At 43.1% G+C, this 18,959-nt stretch overlaps 1 long non-coding RNA gene across 1 annotated transcript; it reads right to left on the bottom strand.

Moving 5' to 3' along the window:
- Positions 1 to 13,466: 13,466 nt before the first annotated feature.
- Positions 13,467 to 14,916, bottom strand: LOC132027871 (uncharacterized). The gene is made up of 3 exons (XR_009407232.1): positions 14,730 to 14,916; positions 13,802 to 13,869; positions 13,467 to 13,597 (listed from the first exon to the last, which is right to left on the bottom strand). It is a non-coding gene; the product is annotated as an uncharacterized LOC132027871 (long non-coding RNA).
- Positions 14,917 to 18,959: the final 4,043 nt, after the last annotated feature.

Genomic DNA, 18,959 nt, shown 5'->3' with positions numbered 1-18,959 from the left:
ATGGAAATTGCCTTGCAGATTTTTACAAGAAGATTTTTTGAATATTTTCTCCTTTATGTATTTCAAACCTCTGACCCTACGGAAGGAAGTCAGGGAACATTTTTTTCCTCTTTTCATTTTTGTTTGTTTTTGCAGATTTCCCTCAGCTCCCATCACTCCACCCCCAGAAATTTTTTCCAGGTGGATTTGGGAGTGCTGCCATTAAAGGAACCTGGCAGTGATTAGGTTACATTACAGAACAGGCCTGGTTTGTATATTAGGGCTTACATGCGAGTTTTCAATAAATCCTACCTTGGAAGAGTCTTAGAGGCCAGAGTTAGGACTAATGCAGTGTTGCTTGTTACAGGTTCATAACACCCTAATCTATAAAGTAACTCCTAAATGCAAGATATACTGTTATTTTTTTTAAGGTTTGTTTTTTTTTTTTTTTTTTTTTTTACTTGAGTAGCCTCTTAGCCTAACATGGGGCTTGAACTCAGAACTGTAAGATCCAGAGTCACTCATTCTTCCAAATGAGCCAACCAGGCAACCCATACTTTTCATTCTTTTTTTTTTTTTTCTTTCAAAGGTTTTCTTTGTGTGACACAGAGAGAGAAAGAGAGAAAGCACACAAGCAGGGAGAGCTGGAGGGAGAGGGAGAAACAGGGAGCCTGATGCAGGGCTCAATCCCAGGACCCTGGGATCATGACCTGAGCCTGGAGGTAGATATTTAACCCATTGAGCACCCCAGGCGCCCCTTCTCATTCTTGTAAATCATCTTTTCTTAGTGGTTAGTGCTTACTGTCTGAGGAAGCCAGCTGGGACATTGATCAGGATTGTTTTGAATCTGTAGATCAGTTTGGAAAGTACTGGCATTTTAACAATGTTAAATCTTGTAATCCATGAGCATGGGAAGTTTTTCCCTAGACTGAGGTCGTCTTTGATTGCTCCTAACAATGTTCTGTACTTTTCGAGTATCAGTTTTGCACTTTTTATTATTAAATTCTAGGTATTCTTGATGTGACTGAGAATAGAATTCTTAATTTCCTTTTCAGTTGTTTCCTGGTGTGGTGCTAACTTACATACAGGTCACAAGCCTGCACATACTGACAAAAATGCTCTTTTAGCTGCTCAAAAACATTTTTAAGAAAAATTAGCCTGGAGGTGTCTAGGTGGCTCAGTCGGTTAAGCATCTGCCTTCATCTCAGTTCAAGGTCCAGGGTCCCTCCTCCGCAGGGAGTCTGCTTCTCTTTCTCCCTTTCTCTGGCCACCCCGCACCACTTGTGCTCACACTCATGTTTGCTCTCTCTTGCTCTCAAAATCTTTTCTTTTTTTAAATTCCTTTTTTCATGCTAAGTCTTCAAGATCTAGAATGTCTTATTTTTTTTTTAAGACCCGATGCGGGACTCGATCCCAGGACACTGAGATCATGACCTGAGCCGAAGACAGCGGCTTAACCCACTGAGCCACCCAGGCGCCCTGTCTTATTTTATTTTATTTTTAAAGATTTTTACTTATTTATTTGACAGACAGAGATCACAAGTAGGCAGAGAGGCAGGCAGAGAGAGAGAGAGGAGGAAGCAGGCTCCCCACTGAGCAGAGAGAGCCCAATGCGGAACTCAATCCCAGGACCCTGAGATCATGACCTGAGCCGAAGGCAGCGCCTTAACCCACTGAGCCACCCAGGCGCCCTAGAATTGGTTTTTTAAAGAAATATATATTTTCTTTATTGGGGCACCTGAGTGGCTCAATCAGTTAAACCTCTGCCTCAAGCTCAGGTCATGATCCTGGAGTCTCTGGATTGAACCCCATGTCGGGATCCCTGCTTCCTTCCTCTGCCCTTCCCTCTGCCCTTCCCTCCTCTCTTGCTCTCTCTCTCTCACTCTCTCAAATAAATAAAATCCTTTTTTTAAAAAAATATTTTATTTGACAGAGATCACAAGTAGGCAGAAAGGCAGGCAGAGAGAGAGGAGGAAGCAGGCTCCCCGTTGAGCAGAGAGAGCCCAATGCGGTGCTCAATTTCAGGACCCTGAGAACATGACCTGAGCTGAAGGCAGAGGCTTAACCCACTGAGCCACCCAGGAGCCCCAAATAAATAAAATCTGTTAAAAAAAATTTATTCATTAGAGCACAAACAGGGGGAGGGGCAGAGGGAAAGGGAGAAGCAGGCTCCCCACTGAACTTGGGCTCTGGACATGGGGCTCCATTCCACAACCTTGAGATCTTGACTTAAGCTAAAGGCAGACACTTAAACCTGGGAGCCACCCAGGCACCCCTAAAATGTCTCATCTTCTGTCATTCTTCAGGGTAAAAAGTAACTGGCCTGGAAAGGGCATGAGTAACAGTGGCGATGTGCAATTGAATTTACTTGAAGGTAAGTCTCCCTTAAAGATGACTGTTTTCAGGGTGCCTGGGTGACTCAGTCATTAGGCAGCTGCCTACAGCTCAGGTCATGATCCCAGAGTCCTAGGTTGAAACCCTGCACCAGGCTTCCTGCTCAGCAGGGGAAACTGTAATCCCTTTGTAATCTGCAAATATGTTCTCTGATGGCTTCCCTGAACTTCTCCACCTCATCCTTGAGGTGACCATCAAGTCAGCTTTAGTTAAGGAAAGTAGAATTACTACTTTTTTTTAATTTTTAATTTTTTGAATTTTATTTTATTTTATTTTTTAGCAGACCTACTTTTAAGGCAGGAGAACATCCACTATTATGATGGCATGCCATATTTAAGATGAAAAAAAAAAACCTTCATTAGATAGTATTAAATAAAGCCCAGTTTACTTGCCAATAGGCAGTTGGAAGTTTTGCCTCAATGTAGAAAAGCTGAGTTCAGTTGTACCTTTAAGAAGGGGAAAATGGGGTGCCTGGGTATCTCAGTCGTAAAGCATCTGCTTAAGTTCAGGTCATGATCCCAGGGTTCTGGGATCGAGCCCGCATTAGGAAGCCTGCTTCTCCCTCTCCCACTTCCCCTGCTTGTGTTCCCTCTCCCGCTGTGTATCTCTCTGTCAAATAAATAAAATCTTAAAAAAAAAAAAAAAAAGCTGTTTTCAAATGGACCACATGAAATACATATTAAGTTAAAGTATTCCTTGTAATTCCAATAAACTGAAAGTTTTCTCCCCCAAAACAGGAGTTTGTTTTACTTTTTTTTCATAGCCTAGTTCTGGTTGAGTATGGATATGGTCTGCAGTCTGAAGGTTTAGAAAAGAAGAAAAGGAGTTATTCGGATGGCAGTTAAGTATTAGGGTCAATACCAAAATTAGAGGCAGAAAGAGAGTTCATCTTTACAGGTAATTTCTAAAGTTGACTTGTGACTAGTCCTGAGAGCCTATAGTTGTGCAGTGATAACATGAAGAACTGTTAAGTTTGGCTTCCCTGTTATTTTGGTAGGGTTTTTTATTTTTTCCCCCCTCTTTAAGCTTTACTTGTACATGTAGTTTCTTCATTCATAGGATAGTGTTAATGTTAAGAGATTATATATTTGCTAAATTTAAGCTCCAGAGATTCTTTTCTGCACAACAGAGGAGGCTATACGAGTCTCCCAACTGCCTCCTCCAAATGAAACCTGTTTTTCTTTGGTGACTCTTAGAAATGCTGCCACTTTAGAAAAGAAATGAAAAAGAACAATGGTGATACAAATCTGGAAATTCAAGGATGAGGCTACATGTGCCTTAAAGAGATGCATTCAGCGTTGGTATTTAGTTCAGATGAGATAGGAGGTCAGCTAATGGGATGACCATTTAGTATGCCAAGGAACAATGGGGCACATCAAGAGCTGGTTTTACCTTCAGCTCTGAGTTTCCTGCTCCTTATCTGTTTAAATCAACTCCTGTGTTAAATTGAATACTTGGTATTCAGTTGAACTCACCAGGTTCAAGGACAGCAGCCACTGGACTTGGTTTAGATCTCAGTTTGGACGGTCTGTGGGGAAATGTGAGGTAAAGGAGGAAGTGTTCATGGTTACATAAGTGATCAAAGAAAAATGCTCAGAGCTTGGTATAAGTCCCCAATTTTAATTTGTAACTTTAGGATTGTAAGTGATAAAATAAGTGAAATTAAAATACTTTAGACACTCTTTTAGAGGATGTTATGTTTGTCCCTCAAACATTTCTTAATATGTCATTGGCTGAAGGGATTGATAAAATAAAAAAGCATTCTGTTTTATCCATCAACTGTTCTCTAATAGAAGGAAAAAATCAACACAACCAGGAGATTGACACTTCATCCTTGACCAGAATTGATAAGTAGGTACTCTTTGTGTAATTACTTCTTGATGCAATTGTCCTTCCCAAACCATAAATTTACAAGTTAATGTTTGGAAAGGGCCCTTATATGCTAGACCAGGGCTATTTCAGTAATTAAAGAATAGGATTTTTTAAGTGGTCTGACAGTATTTCTTTGTCCTACTTTTTTTTTTTTTTAAGATTTTATTTGTTTGACAGAGAGAGAGAGAGAGATCACAAGTAGGCAGAGAGGCAGGCAGAGAGAGGGGGAAGCAGGCTTCCCGCAGAGCAGAGAGCCCAATGCAGGGCTCAAACCCAGGACCCTGAGATCATGACCTGAGCTAAAGGCAGAGGCTCAATCCACTGAGACTCTCTTTGTCCTACTTTAGTGTGTAGTGCAATTTGTAGGGAACAATTGAGTAATATATGTGGGTAAGGGTCAACTGTGCATTTGGGGCATTTTGTTGCTTAAGCATAGTGTTATGTTTTGAGTTGGTGTCTTTCCCTGTTGGAATGCTGTGACAGGCAGTGTTAGGAGTTCACAGCCTGTGCCTTGGTCATTTTGGCTTTCTCAGAAATAATTAGCTCACTGAATAAATATTTATTGAACACCGACTATGGACCAGGTGCTATGTGTGTTTAAGAACGGAGTCTGATGTCCTGAGCTGCAAGAAAAATATATCACGTACCGGAAACAGAGACTTCCTTTATTACTCTAAATTCCAAGAGTGAGCTTTTATCACCAGAGAATAATCATCAGATGAATACATTTTGGGGTGGTACTACAGAAGCAGGCTGAATGAATAGTATCTTTAGATTAGAATTTTTTTTTAAATAAATTTTATTTTAGGGTAGCTGTAGATTAATATGAAATAGTAAGAAATGCCAGAGAGATCATATTTATCTTCTGTCCAGTTTTTGCAATGATAATATCTTGCAAACCTGTAGCATACTATCATAATTAGGATACTGTCATTGATAGAATAGATTTTTTTTTTTTTTACATTGAAACCTCCTTGGTCAAGGGAAATGTTAATCCTAACGTCAATAAAGTTTTGCTAGGGGCACCTGGGTGGCTCAGTGGGTTAAAGCCTCTGCCTTCAGCTCAGGTCATGATCCCAGGGTCCTGGGATAGAGCCCCATATCAGGCTCTCTGCTCTGCAGGGATCCTGCTTCCTCCTCTCTCTCTGCCTGCCTCTCTGCCTACTTGTGATCTCTGTCTCTCAAATAAATAAATAAAATCTTTATTTTTAAAAACGTTTTGCTAGATCCTGGTGTTTTTTTTTTAAACAAATCTTTTTTTTTTTTTTAAATATTTCATTTATTTATTTGACAGAGAGAGATTACAAGTAGGCAGAGAGGCAGGCAGAGAGAGAGGGGGAAGCAAGCTCCCTGCTGAGCAGAGAGCCCGATGCGAGACTCAATACCAGGACCCTGAGATCATGACCTGAGCCGAAGGCAGCGGCTCAACCCACTGAGCCACCCAGGCTCCCGATCCTGGTGTTTTGATAAATTAATATTTTGATATTATTTAATGGTTTAATATTTTTTTCATCTTCTGCCATTTCACCCTTACCCTTAAAACTTTGAGGACTTTACGCTAATAGTTTTATTAATTCAGTAAGTACGTCTTGGGCATATACCACACATTAGATACTCTTGTAAGTGGTGTAACAGCAGTAAATAAGAGAAACATGGTACTTGTTTTCATGGAACTTTGTATCAGTGAGGGGAGACGGACAATATACAAATACCATGAGCAGCCAAATCCAGGAGCCTCTAGGCAGAACAGAGGTGAGAATGAACTTGTGTTCTAAGAACAGAAAGAACTGGGTGTGATTGGCAAGTAGGAAACAAGGAGGAGGGGGTGGAGTGCCAAGTGGAGTAGGAGGACAAGAGCAGAAGAAGCTGACAGACCAAGACAGATGGTAAAAGACCTTGTTAGGCCAGCACAAGGGGATTGGCTAAGAAGCCATGGAGAATGTTAAATCAGGGATTGGAAATGGTTAGATTCATCTTTTTCTTAAATATCTCTCTAAATATTACACGTAGGGTTATTTGGCAGAAATTAGTCTCGGGGTGCCTGGGTGGCTCAGTCCGTTAAGGGTCTGCGTTCTGCTCAGGTCATGATCCCAAGATTGAGTCCTGTGTTGGGCTTCCTGCTCAGCAGGGAGTCTGCTCCCTCCACCCCACTTCCCTCCCTCAGTCTCCCTCTGCCCCTCCCTACTGCTCCTGTGAGAGTTTGCTCTCTCTCTCTCTCTTTCTCTCTCTCTATCTCACTCTCTCAAATAAGTCTAAAGCCTGAAGACTCTCTGGATTCTAGGGGGCTGTTGTCAGGGTCCAAGGGAAAGATGCTGACTTGGATTATGTCAGTGGAGATGGGGATGCAGAGAGATGAAGAACTTGGCATTATTTTTATGGGTTCTTGGTTTTGTTACTCAGCAGATCTCTGAGGTTGTAGGATGGCAAGCTTTCAGACAGAGTAGAAACTCTGGTCCACATGAACTGCCCCTGAATTACAGTTTTTCTTTGTTCTGTTTGTTTTCTTCTTGAAAATTTCCTAGGAGTTTAATTTGTATGGGGGTGCCTGTGTGGCTAAATTGATTAAAAGTCTGCCTTCTGCTCAGGTCATGATCTCGGGGTCTTGGCGTGGAGCCCCAGTCCGGCTCCCTGCTCTGTGGGGAGTCTGCCGACCTTCTCCCTCTGCCTCTCCCCCACTACTCAGGCATATTTACACTCTCTCTCTCAAATAAAAAATTTTTTTTCTTAAAGATTTTATTTATTTATTTGATAGAGACTGTGAGAGAGGGAACACAAGCAGGGGAAGTGGGAGAGGGAAAAGCAGACCTCCCACGAGTGGGAAGCCCAATGTAGGCCTAGATCCTAGGATCCTAGGATCATGACCTAAGCAGAAGGCAGACGCTTAATGACTAAGCCACCCATGCTACCCTCAAAAAATCTTTAAAAAGAAAAAAGTTTTTTTAAAAGTTCAGTTTTGGTCTTTGTCTTTTATGTTAGAGGCCTTTCAAAACAAACAAACTTCTGTTGTGCATCTGTAAGTGTATGGCCCTAGAAAACGGAGACAATGTCTTCTGCGTGAGAGGCCACAGGTGTTAATAGGTTCTTGGGTTTGAGGCTGCTTCTTTTTTTATTTTTTCTTTTAAAGATTTTATTTATTTATTTGACAAAGAGAGAGAGAGATCACAAATAGGCAGACAGCAGGCAGAGAGAGGGGGAAGCAGGCTCCCCGCCGAGCAGAGAGCCCGATGTGGGACTCCATCCCAGGACCCTGGGATCATGACCCGAGCTGAAGGCAGAGGCTTTAACCCACTGAGCCACCCAGGCACCCAGGTTTGAGGCTTCTAACAGATGCTACAAGTTTCTGCACAGAACAATTAACTGTTATATTTTATTTTTTTAAAGATTTTATTTATTTATTTGACACAGAGAGACACGGTGAGAGAGGGAACACAAGCAGGGTGAGTTGGAGTGGGAGAAGCAGACTCCCTGCTGAGCAGGGAGACCAATATGGGCCTCGATCATGACCTGAGCCAAAGGCAGACGCTTAAGGACTGAGCCACCCAGGTGCCGAATTATTGTATCTTTTGGTGGGAGGAAGAGGGAACAAAATACAGACTTAGCAGCTGGTGGTTTTAGACCCCCGTAATACAAGAGGCTATGAGCTTTCACCAAATCTTGTTATCCCAATATATCGGTGGCTTTCAATCTCTGCCATACCTGCAGCTGGTGCTCTGGAGCCTCTTTGATTCTGTACTTCCACAGATTTCACCCTCCTTCTCCTCTATTGGGGCAGTTGGTCACCTAGCTGTTTGGGATGGGGACAGTGTACATGGGGTCTAATTATTATATCTACAGACTCTGTCAATACCCACTTAGGATCCTAGGGGACACCATTGCCTTCCATGGTACATGGACTCTTCCTTTCCTGAGGTTTTCCTGGCTTCTGTGTGCTCCTCAGGTAGCTTCTTGTTGATAAGCTCACCTATAGCAGCTTTAGGTTTCCTTTTTCATGAGCTCAGCTCACACTTGAGGCCAGTTTCCACCTCCCAAAAATTTGTTCACACTCATCTGCTAAGCTCTCCTTACCTACTCTTTGCCTTTAGGTGGTGTATTTGATAATCACTTGTTCTAATGGCAGTGGGAGGAAGTAGAGATGAAGGCATGTGTTCAATGCCCCACATCAAGAAGAGGTACTTCTTTAATGTGTACATCTTTTTGCTTTTAGACATTAACACTTAAAATATCAGAGTGGTTAGAGTGCTTGGAGGTTACCTCTTACTCTATATATGAAGACCTTGGGCGGGCAAGAATTGGCAGTGTCAGCAACAACTGTTAACTTTGTGTGTGTGTATGTGTATATCCATACACACACATACAGAGAAAAGTTCACATGCCATAAAATTCAGCGTTACAAACTGTATATTTAGTGATTTTTAGTCTGCTCACAAGGTTATGTAAGTATCACCACTATCTAATTCCAGAATGTTTCCATCACTTTCCCTAAAAACTTCATACCAAATAATACTCACTTCCCATCCCTCCTCCTCCCAACCTCTAGCAACCTACTAATCTGCCTTCTGTCTCTGTGAATTTGTCTATTCTGGACATTTCCTATAAATAGAATCACAATAGAATCACAATGTCTGGCTTTTTCCATTTGGCATAATCTTGTCAAGGTTCATTCATGTTGTAGTGTGTATCAGTACTTAATTTCTTTTTATGGCTGAATAATAATCCATAGTCTGGAAATACAACATTGTTTATACATCTCTTGAAGGCCATTTGGGTTCTTGGTACTTTTTGGTTATTATGAATGATGCTGTTATAACCATGTGCAAGTTTCCATATGAACCTGTTTTCAATTCTGTTGGTTATATACCTAAGAGTAGGCTTGCTGAGAGTCACAGGGTAACTGTTTAATTGTTGAATAAACTGTTTCCAAAGCAGCTGCACCATTTTACATTCCCACCAGTAGTGCGTGAAGATTCAGATTTCTCTATGTTCTTGCCAACATTTGGTGAACATCTTTTTGATTCTAGTCATCTTAGTGGGTGCTAAGTGGTACTTCATTGTGGTTTTGATTTGTATTTGATATTGAGCATCTTTTCATGTGCTTATTGGCCCCTTATATATCTTCTTGGGAGAAATGTCTATGCAAATCCCTTGCCCATTAACAAAAAAGCTGGATTATTTGTCTTATTATTGACTTGCAAGCCGTTAAGCGTATTAAGGTAAATGTAATTTAGATAAAGCACTCAGTGCTCCAGGAAGACCAGATGGCTGCAGTTTGGCTTTATCTTTAATTCTTTGCAGGCACGTGTTAAGTTTTTGAAAACACTATTGTTTTGAGGTTATTTTCTTCTTCTTCTTCTTCTTCTTCTTCTTCTTTTTTTTAAAGATTTTTATTTGTGTATTTGAGAAAGAGCACACACTCACATCTCATTACTGCATCCTGGAGGCCAAGGCCATACTTGGGACAGGGAGGGAGAAGCAAACTCCCTGCTGAGCTCAGAGCCCAATGCCCATGATCTCAGGACCCTGAGATCATGACCTGAGCCCAAGTTAGATGATTAACCAACTGAGCCACTCAGACACCTAAAAACAACCCTTGCATAGAGACTATCTGTGAAATAACACCTACTGCCGTCACTAATAAAGATTATTAATTTAATCCTAAGAACCAACACAAAGCCTTTGGAAATGCTATTGAACACTCTTGGAAATCCTTGATTCCATCCTTGGCAGCAACTCTCCAGACTTCTTTTGGTTGTGGCCAAGCAAGAAACTGAAGCAACTCCTCTGAAAAGATAGTAGTCCCTTCTAGTATGGTAAGTCACATCTTTTTGTTAAAACTATCAAAAGAAGAAAGTGAGGCAATAATGGTAGAGACCTGAAGGAAGTGACCAGTCCAGGATCACATGTTGCTTTAAAGTTTGTTCCCCCAGAGAGCAGACAGATGATACAAGATCCTGTTGGCCAGCCCAAGGGAAATGGCTAGGAGTCCAGCCCTCACTGGACACTCCCTCACACTTCCCCCCAAAGCACACACATACTCACATGCTCATTACTGCATCCTGCAGGTCAAGGCCATACTTGGGATGTTGCTGCTAGCTGTGAACTCCCAGAATAGAGGAATGGCACAGCTGTTTACCCAGGATCAGGTCTCCCAGAGGCATTCATTCAACAAGCACTGGTCATAGTTCTGAATCTGGTAGGCCAGACATCTTTTGTTTCAAGAGCTCAAAATCTGTATAATGGGGCAGACAACTAAATGACTATTCTACAATGTAACATTAGATGGGGCAGGGAACAATGAGCTCTGCCTAGATTTTTTTTTTTTTTTCCAATTTATTTGACAAACAGAGACCACAAGTAGGCAGAGAGGCAGGCAGAGAGAAGAGGAAGCAGGCTCCCTGCTGAGCAGGAAGCCCAACTTGGGGCTCAATCCCAGGACCCTGAGATCATGATTGAAGGCAGAGGCTTCAAACCACTGAGCCACCCAGGTGCCCCTGAACTCTGCCTAGAGATACCAGAAAAGCTTCACCGAGGAGAGGATGCTTGGCTCAGTGGCTGTTTAACTCACTGTCAAGGTGTGTCCTTACTGGGTCATTTGCTAGTGGGGGAGGGAGAAAAAGAAGAAACTTCAGCATATGCCCAGCCCTCTGTAGGAGGTAGCTATGTGATGGGAGCCTATGCTTCTGGGTCTCAAGACAGGCCCACCTTGGCCTGACATCTGCTTTGACCTTTGGTCCTTGCTGGTGTGAAGAAACAGGTGGAATTCAGGTCAACCCTCCTTAGCGCAGGAATAGGAAAAAGAAACTGATTGCGATTTTCCTGTCTTTGATTTTATGTTTGTTAAGGGAAATCTTGTTTGCATTTTTATAGCAAATGTTTGTGACTTTGAACCAGGAACTTGCCTGCCTTGTGTTTCTCTTGCGCTGTTTTATCTTGCTTCCTGAGTTGGTAGTTTTGAGGTTGTGTAAGACCTGCTCAAGGGTCTCCAGCCACATCAAAGGGATGGGACAGCAGCCCCTTAACCCCAGGGCAGCTGAGTGAGATCTCTCTTGCTCTTGTGCCTAGTAGTTAATTCTTCCAGGGATAAAGTAGATTCCAATACCCAAGTCTGGCTAGATTTCTTCCTGGCTGATGTTGGAATCCCAGTGTTGAAGAGGTCTTGGCTCTATATCAGAAACTTGTTAATTTCAAGCTACAGACAGCAACCAGTGATGCTTGACTTGCTCAACAAAAGGAATGTATTGGAAGCAAGTACGGTAGTTCATAGAATTGACTAGAAAGCAGGAGGACCAGACTATGAAAATAGACAAGAACCAGAAGAGACTGGGCAGCAAGAGCAGGAGACAGGTGGTTCTGACCCCCACTGTTCACTGTACGCCCCCCCAGACTTTTGGTAGTTTCTCTCCTGTCCTAGTGTCTTTCTGTCACTCACATGAGAGTCTTGGCAGGGGCATCAGATTGGTCAAGCCTGAGTCTCAGACCTAATCTGTGGCTGTTTGGCTTTCAGAGTGGGAGGAGGGACCCTGCCTCTCTAACACAACATGAAATTCCTCCCAAGAAGAAAGTGTTTGGAGGTCCATGGCAGCCCTGTTTGGGGGTGTAGTAAGCAAGGTTGAGTAGTAAGCTACCGACAGCGTGACTGCCACCCATAGGAAATCTCTGGTGTATAAACCAACCCTTAGAGATAAAATTTGAGGCTGGGAGGGATGCCTGGGTGTCTCAGTTGGTTAAGCATTTGCCTTCTGCTCAGGTGATGATCCCAGGGTCCTGGGATGGAGCCCCATCTCAAACTCCCTGCTCAACGGGGAGCCTGCTTCCTTCCTCTGCCTGCCATACTCTCCCCCTTTCTCCCTCTCTGACAAATAAATAAATAATGAAATCTTTTTAAAAACTGAGGGAGTGGGTAGTTGGGTTATGGACGTTGGGGAAGGTATGTGCTATGGCGAATGCAGTGAAGTGTGTAAAACTGGCGATTCACAGACCCGTACCCCTGGGGCTAATAATACGTATATGTTAATAAAAGTTTAAAAAAATATTGAGGCTGGGATTTAGGGGAGATTGTACTCCCCACAGGGGAGGCTGAAGTGAGGAATAATAGCCTGCCATGGAATATGTGTGATGAAATCTGATGTCCTCTCTACCTGGCAAATCTGTAGTCCTTTCCCAGTTCTACAGATGAGGAAATCAAGGTCCAGGAAGGTTGGGGTTTCTCCTGGGTCCTACCGTGACGGGCGTTCACACATACTCTGCCAGGCTGTGAACTCAAGCTCTTCTTCCCACTGCGTTGCTTTTCCTTAGCTGGGACACGTGAATTGGAGAACACATCCCTATTCTGTGGTGAGAAGTCATAGGGTGACCATAGGCCTGTCTCTGAATCCACATCTGCTTCCTCTAGGCAATTAGTGTTGTTATTGAACCCCAGAATTCCTTTGGTGTCACCCAGTAAATAGGTTATCTTCCCCCTTGATCTTGTTAGCTGATTGGCTAGGAAAGTCAAAAGTAACTTCTATACCTTGGTTATTCTTCCCTTTTCTCTATTTTTTTCCTAACTCGATCCTTCTCTGGAAGCACAGAGAGCAACCAACTAGAGAGTATGTGTTACAGTCATCCCTGGCAGGGTCCTGAAAATGCAGGGACTGTGATGGATGCTGGAGATGGGCACCCACAAGTTTTAGGGTGAAGTCTCCTTTATGTGAGTAACTGAGATACATCAGTTAAAATCAGTATTTCCTACCTGAATGTCAAGTAGCTGCATGATTTGCTTTCACAGTCAACCACCACCACAATTCACCCCACATGCACATAGCATATTCTGACCCAGTCCTGCCCCTAGGCCAGCACGTGGCTTTTGTGTGCAGTTCTGGCAGAGCTCTAGAATTGGATTGCTCTCCCCTTAAAAATGCTGACCAGGTGACTTCTTGGCAAGCAGAGACCTGGGAGATTGAGCTCACACAGAAGGCACTTTTAGGAGAGGGCCTTTTGGAGAGAGTATCTCATTACTCTGTTAGGGCCCAAGCATAGAAGAGGCAGTTTGGCCATTCCTGGGCTTGAACCAGCTGTCACCCTTTCTGGGCAATGACTTTGGGGGTCTTATTCAGAATCTGAATTTATATTCTTGAAAACCAACATGAAGCTTAGCTGACAATTTTCATCTAGGTCCTAGGAGGCCAGAAGTGCAAAAGAGAAATTCTCACTTTACCACCACTTACCTCTCCTAGGTCCCCGGGGTAGAAAAAGAAGACAGGCCTCTGTCCATCTATCTCATTTAACCTCTCTTGTCCAAGGATATGTAGGTAACAGCTGAACGAAGGTATACTAGGAAGATGGAATGGTCCCAGGCCTGAGGCTTGGGGCCAGGCTAGAGGAGAAAAGCTGAATTATTTTGGTTATAGCAAACAGAGGTTGAGCTATCACCCACTGTCTGTAGGGAAAAGGTGATATACGTGTATTCAATAGGAATGTGACGGCCCAACATTCCTTCCCAAGGACTGCTGATCTGAAAGGGAACTTTTGTTTCATCCCATGACAGCCAGTCTCTACCCAGCCTTGTCCAGGGCCTTACCTGTCAGAAGTCCCTGCAGGAGGGAGTGAGCTCCATTCTCTATTCGCTTGATTCTCATGGCTGTCTTCCTGTGAAGTCCAATTTTTAAACAAGTGTGGAGAATTCCAGTGCAGAATTAGAAAACAAACAAATTGCTTAACTTAAGTAGAGATTTGTTTATAAGCAATGACTCCTATTTTGTTGGATTTCTAAAAATAGACAACATGATTTTGTTGAAAGCTTTGTGGCCTCTACTACTCTATGACTATCTCTGAATTATTATGACAGCTATGTAGCAGCTGTCTAAAAGAAAGAGAAATCTTTTGCTTCAGCTAGGGATTATAGATTTATTGCCATCACAAATTCAAAAGACACAACCTTGGGAAAGTATTTGCCACACATAAGAAAAAAAAAATAATTGCCCTAATATAGAAAGAGATCTTAAAAATCAGTAAGAAAAGACAAATAATCAATAGTAAAATGGGCAAAGGGAATTGACAGGTTGCCAAAGTGAATACAAATGGCTTTTAAATGGACAAAATGATGTGCAATTTCATTTATTAAAAATGTAAATTAGGGGCACCTGGGTGGCTTGGTGGGTTGAGCCTCTGCCTTTGGCTCGGGTCATGATATTTGGGTCCTGGGATCAAGCCCTGCATCACATCAGGCTCCTGCTCAGTGGGGAGCCTGCTTCCCCCTCATTCTCTCTGCCTGCCTCTCTGCCTGCTTGTGATCTCTGTCAAATAAATAAAATCTTTAAAAAAAAGTAAATTAAAGCTGTGAGATACTATTCTTGCCTTTCAGATTGCAGGCATAAAATTTTGATAATACTCTGTATTAGTGAGGCTGTAGGAAAATGGTCACTTTCCTACACTGATAGAAATATAAATCGGTACAACCTCTTGGTAAGAAATTTAACAGTATCAACCAAAATTGAAGACTTACATACCTTGTTAAATTTATCTATTATGGTGTAACAAACTACTCCAAAACATAATGACTTCATTCATAATTGTTTTGCTTGTGGTTTGGAGGGCCAGAAATTGAGGAAAGTCTAGGTTGTATGGTTCTATTCTGATCTGTCAGGTGTCAGCTGGGGTGGCTGGGAGGATCCACTTCCAATTCATCTTTTAGGAATTTATCCTAGAAACAAATGTAAGCAAAAATATATGAAAGCAAAAATATATGAACAAGGGTATAAAATTATACCCTTGTAATTATAAAATTACAAATAGTAAAATGCAAGATTAACCTAAATGTCTGCCAATAACCCAATTTATTTATGCCCATGTAACAAATAACTGCATCTATTAAAAAGAATGATGATACAGCTCTATGTACAGATAGTGAAAGAGCTCCAAGATATAACTTCAAATTAAAAAATCAAATTGCAGGGGTGCCTGGGTGTATCAGTAGGTTAAGCATCAGATTCTTGATTTCAGGTCAGGTCCTGATCTCAAGGTTGTGAGATTGAGTAACCTATTGGCTCCACTCTAGGTGTGGAGTCTGATTAAGATTCTTTCTCTCCTTCTCCCCCTCTACCACCACCACCCTTCTTTCTTTCTTTAAGAAAAAAAAAAAAAATCAAGTTGCACAACACCTTGGATATGTATCTCTGGAAAGAAAAGTTGTTTTTTTTTTTTTTTTTTTTTTTTTTTTTATTTATCAGAGAGAGAGAGGGGGAGAGAGCGAACACAGGCAGACAGAATGGCAGGCAGAGGCAGAGGGAGAAGCAGGCTCCCCACTGAGCAAGGAGCCCGATGTGGGACTCAATCCCAGGATGCTGGGATCATGACCTGAGCCGAAGGCAGCTGCTTAACCAACTGAGCCACCCAGGCATCCCGGAAAGAAAAGTTTTTATAAGCCCTTTACAATAAACCCATGGAAACCATATGTGAAACTTAGTCCAGGTGCATGTTAGCCTATTGAGGACACAGAAAGAAGAAATTTCTGATTAAGGTTATTGCTGCTACTCATTTCTCATCTTCTAGTCCTGCTCAGTCTGTAATTCTTCTCTCCTGTATGGGCCCAAAGGCTGCATGGACATCCACGTCTTGAAATTCTTTTCACTGGTTATGTGAAAATGGCTTTTGAAACTAACCATCATAGGGTTATATTTTGCCTCTACTTCTTATGAGCTACTTGACCTTGACAAGATATTTAATCTCCCCAAGCCTTAGTTTTCTCACCTGTAAAATGGGGGTATAAAGATACCTACTTCTCAGGAATAACAGGATTAAAAATTTAAGTAGCAGGGGCACCTGGGTGGCTCAGTGGGTTAAGCCTCTGCCTTCAGCTCAGGTCATGATCTCAGGGTCCTGGGATCGAGCCCCACATCGGGCTCTCTGCTCAGCGGGGAGCCTGCTTCCCCCTCTCTCTCTGCCTCCTCTCTGCCTACTTGTGATCTCTCTCTGTCTATCAAATAAATAGATAAAAATCTTTAAAAAGAAAATTTAAGTAGCAGATTTACCACAGTGCCTGGCAGCAAAGACATGGTCTTTAGTATTTATACTATTGTCACATAACATCCAAATCCAACAGTGGGGGGGCTGGTGGATCAAAGCAAGAAACTACGGAGAATTATGACGTGGGCAGTGACTTAGGTATATTTCAACAGTTCAGATTACAAGTGCTAAGCCACGTGGAGTGAGGCTCACCACCTTCTCACCCATCAATTCCTTGAGATCAGGCCTGGTCCTGCACAGTGAGGTCTGTGGCTGCAACCCTGGCTCAGACCAGTCACAGAGGAGGCTTTTTAAAAAAGACTCTCCCAAGTCTGAGAAAATACTGAGATCCTGAGGGACACAGGCATCTGTTTTTGTTTTTTTTAAGATTTATTTACTTATTTATTTGACAGACAGAGATCACAAGTAGGCAGAGAGGCAGGCAGAGAGAGAGAGAGGAAGAAGCAGGCTTCCCGCTGAGCAGAGAGCCCGATGTGGGGCTCGATCCGAGGACCCTGAGATCATGACCTGAGCTGAAGGCAGAGGCTTTAACCCACTGAGCCACCCAGGTGCCCCAGGCGTCTGTTTTTTTATGTTGTAGAAAAATGTGATCAGCATGTGCATGTCTCCACCTTCTTCAGGACCCCTGCTCTCCACCCACCACCACTAAAGGTGAACTTGAATTTGGCAGTTTTTTCTCCTCCCCTCTGCCCCAAGATTCTTGGAGGTTTTTCTTTTTGTTTTTTTAAAGGTATTATTTGTTTGTTTATGAGAGAGAGAGTATATATGCACACTGGAGCAGGGGCAGAGGGGAAGGGGAGGAACAAGCAGACCTCCTGCAGAGCTTGGCTCTCTGTCCCACCACCCTGAGATCAAGCCCTGAACTGAAACCAAGAGTTGTCCACTTAGCTTAGCTGACTGAGCCACCCAGGTGCCCCTTCTTTTTGCTTTTATTATAAAGAGGTAGGAGGTTTTGTTTGTTTGTTTAACATAACACCATTCGTATTAAACATGTACAGCAAGAAAGCAACAATACACACCTTAGAATAAATGTAAAACAATACATGCTGAATACATCAGAAATGTTGCCTGTTGCAGGGAAAGGAATGGTGTAAAGAGGCATTTCTTTGGTGTAAAGAGGAATGGTGTAAAAAGACATTTGGGGCTGTGTAATTCTTTTTGTGGGGAACTGTCCTGTGCATTGTAGGATGTTTAAGCAGTGTCCCTGGTCTCTTCCCTAGCTCTCTTCCCTAGAGGAGAGCTAGGAAATCTTAAGGCTCTCCAGTCAAAGACCACCAGGTACACACCTATAGGTGGACAAAGTGGGTGTATCGATTGCTGCAGTGAGGGAGGGACACAGAGCACGAGGAACCACTGGGCATGTCAGCAAGAGGGCATTAGAAAGGACTTACAGAAGTTGGTCTTGTGTTAGTGACTTTGGAGAGCATTAAACAAGATTTTGTTCAGTGTTTGATGCCATTGGGAAGGGGAGTAATTCCATGATGAGGCATATCAATAAACTTATCCAGAAAGAGAAATAATGAGAGTAAAGCTAAAGGCACAGTTGGGAAAGAAACGGGGGTCATTCCTATCAGCCAGGACAGAAAGATGTTTAGTCGTTTTTATGATGTGGACAATGTTCATGGATTGTCTGTGCCCAGACAGGATTACAGAATGGTTACAGATGGCCTTGTCTAGTGTTGATGTCCTGTGAAATCAATTATGTGCTACAGAAGATGACGAAGGCCTTGGCTGTGAATGTCAGCTCAGCTCCTAGCAACATGTCAACTTCCAGATGTCAGGGGACGGCTTTTCTCTTCTTTAGAAGACAGGAGGCAAGGAGAGAAGTGGGTGGAGAGGATTTCAGATTTCTGGGAGTTAGGGAGAGCTTCTATAGAGTGTGCAAGAGAAGTAAGGGAGCAGGAAGGTTGAGTGGGTTTGTAAGACTTGCTGTGGAAACTGTGTCCACATTGTGGTTTTCAAGATACTTTTTTCAATATAAAATGGAAAATATAAAAACATGGGCAATTTTGAACTGGCTTTTGGTTGCTGAGTTGTGTTCCCTCTATTGTGATATTACTCTGAGCCTAGCCAGTTCAGAAACTTCAGAGGCAGGTTTTCAAAGCCAAGAGGTTCTACGCCACTGTCTTAGAAGCCAGGGCTCCAGCTCCACCTGAAGCTGATGTCTGGGTGGGCGTGTTGTGTAAAGAAGAAGCAGAGACAGGAGGGCACCAATCAAAGGCCAGGTTCAGGTGCCTGCTGTCTCCATCCCCTAGAAGACCCAAGCAGACAGAGTTCCCCAGACTCCCAGTGCCCCCAGATAGTGGTAGCTTTGATCCCTGGTCTGGTTTCTGGGTCCCTGTTATTGCCACCAACAAAATTTGTCACCCAGTATGCCAGGTTGGGGGGACCCACTCCCCACCCTCTGGCATGCTGATTCTGTGGGAGATCAAGGGATGCCCACACCAGTAGCAGAGGAACTGGAGAACTGAAAGGGCTCAGCTGAGGGCCCCATGATCCCTTCTGGGGATGGAGCATTTCTTGGTGGAGCCAGTCAGTACTGGATGATGGAGGTTTGGGAAACCGGGGCAGGGAAGGCTGAGGACGTGGTGGGGAGGAAAGCACAGTGCCACATGAATTTAGAGCATTATCTGAAGTCTGAAGGAGAACCCCGCAGGCAAAGCCCTTGAGAGCCAGACTCCCAGGCTGGAATGAACCCTATCCAAGCCACAGGG

This window comes from Mustela nigripes, chromosome 12 (genome assembly GCF_022355385.1).
Source record: "Mustela nigripes isolate SB6536 chromosome 12, MUSNIG.SB6536, whole genome shotgun sequence".
Classification (NCBI taxonomy): domain Eukaryota; kingdom Metazoa; phylum Chordata; class Mammalia; order Carnivora; family Mustelidae; genus Mustela; species Mustela nigripes.
This window is presented reverse-complemented; position numbering and strand designations above follow the sequence as displayed.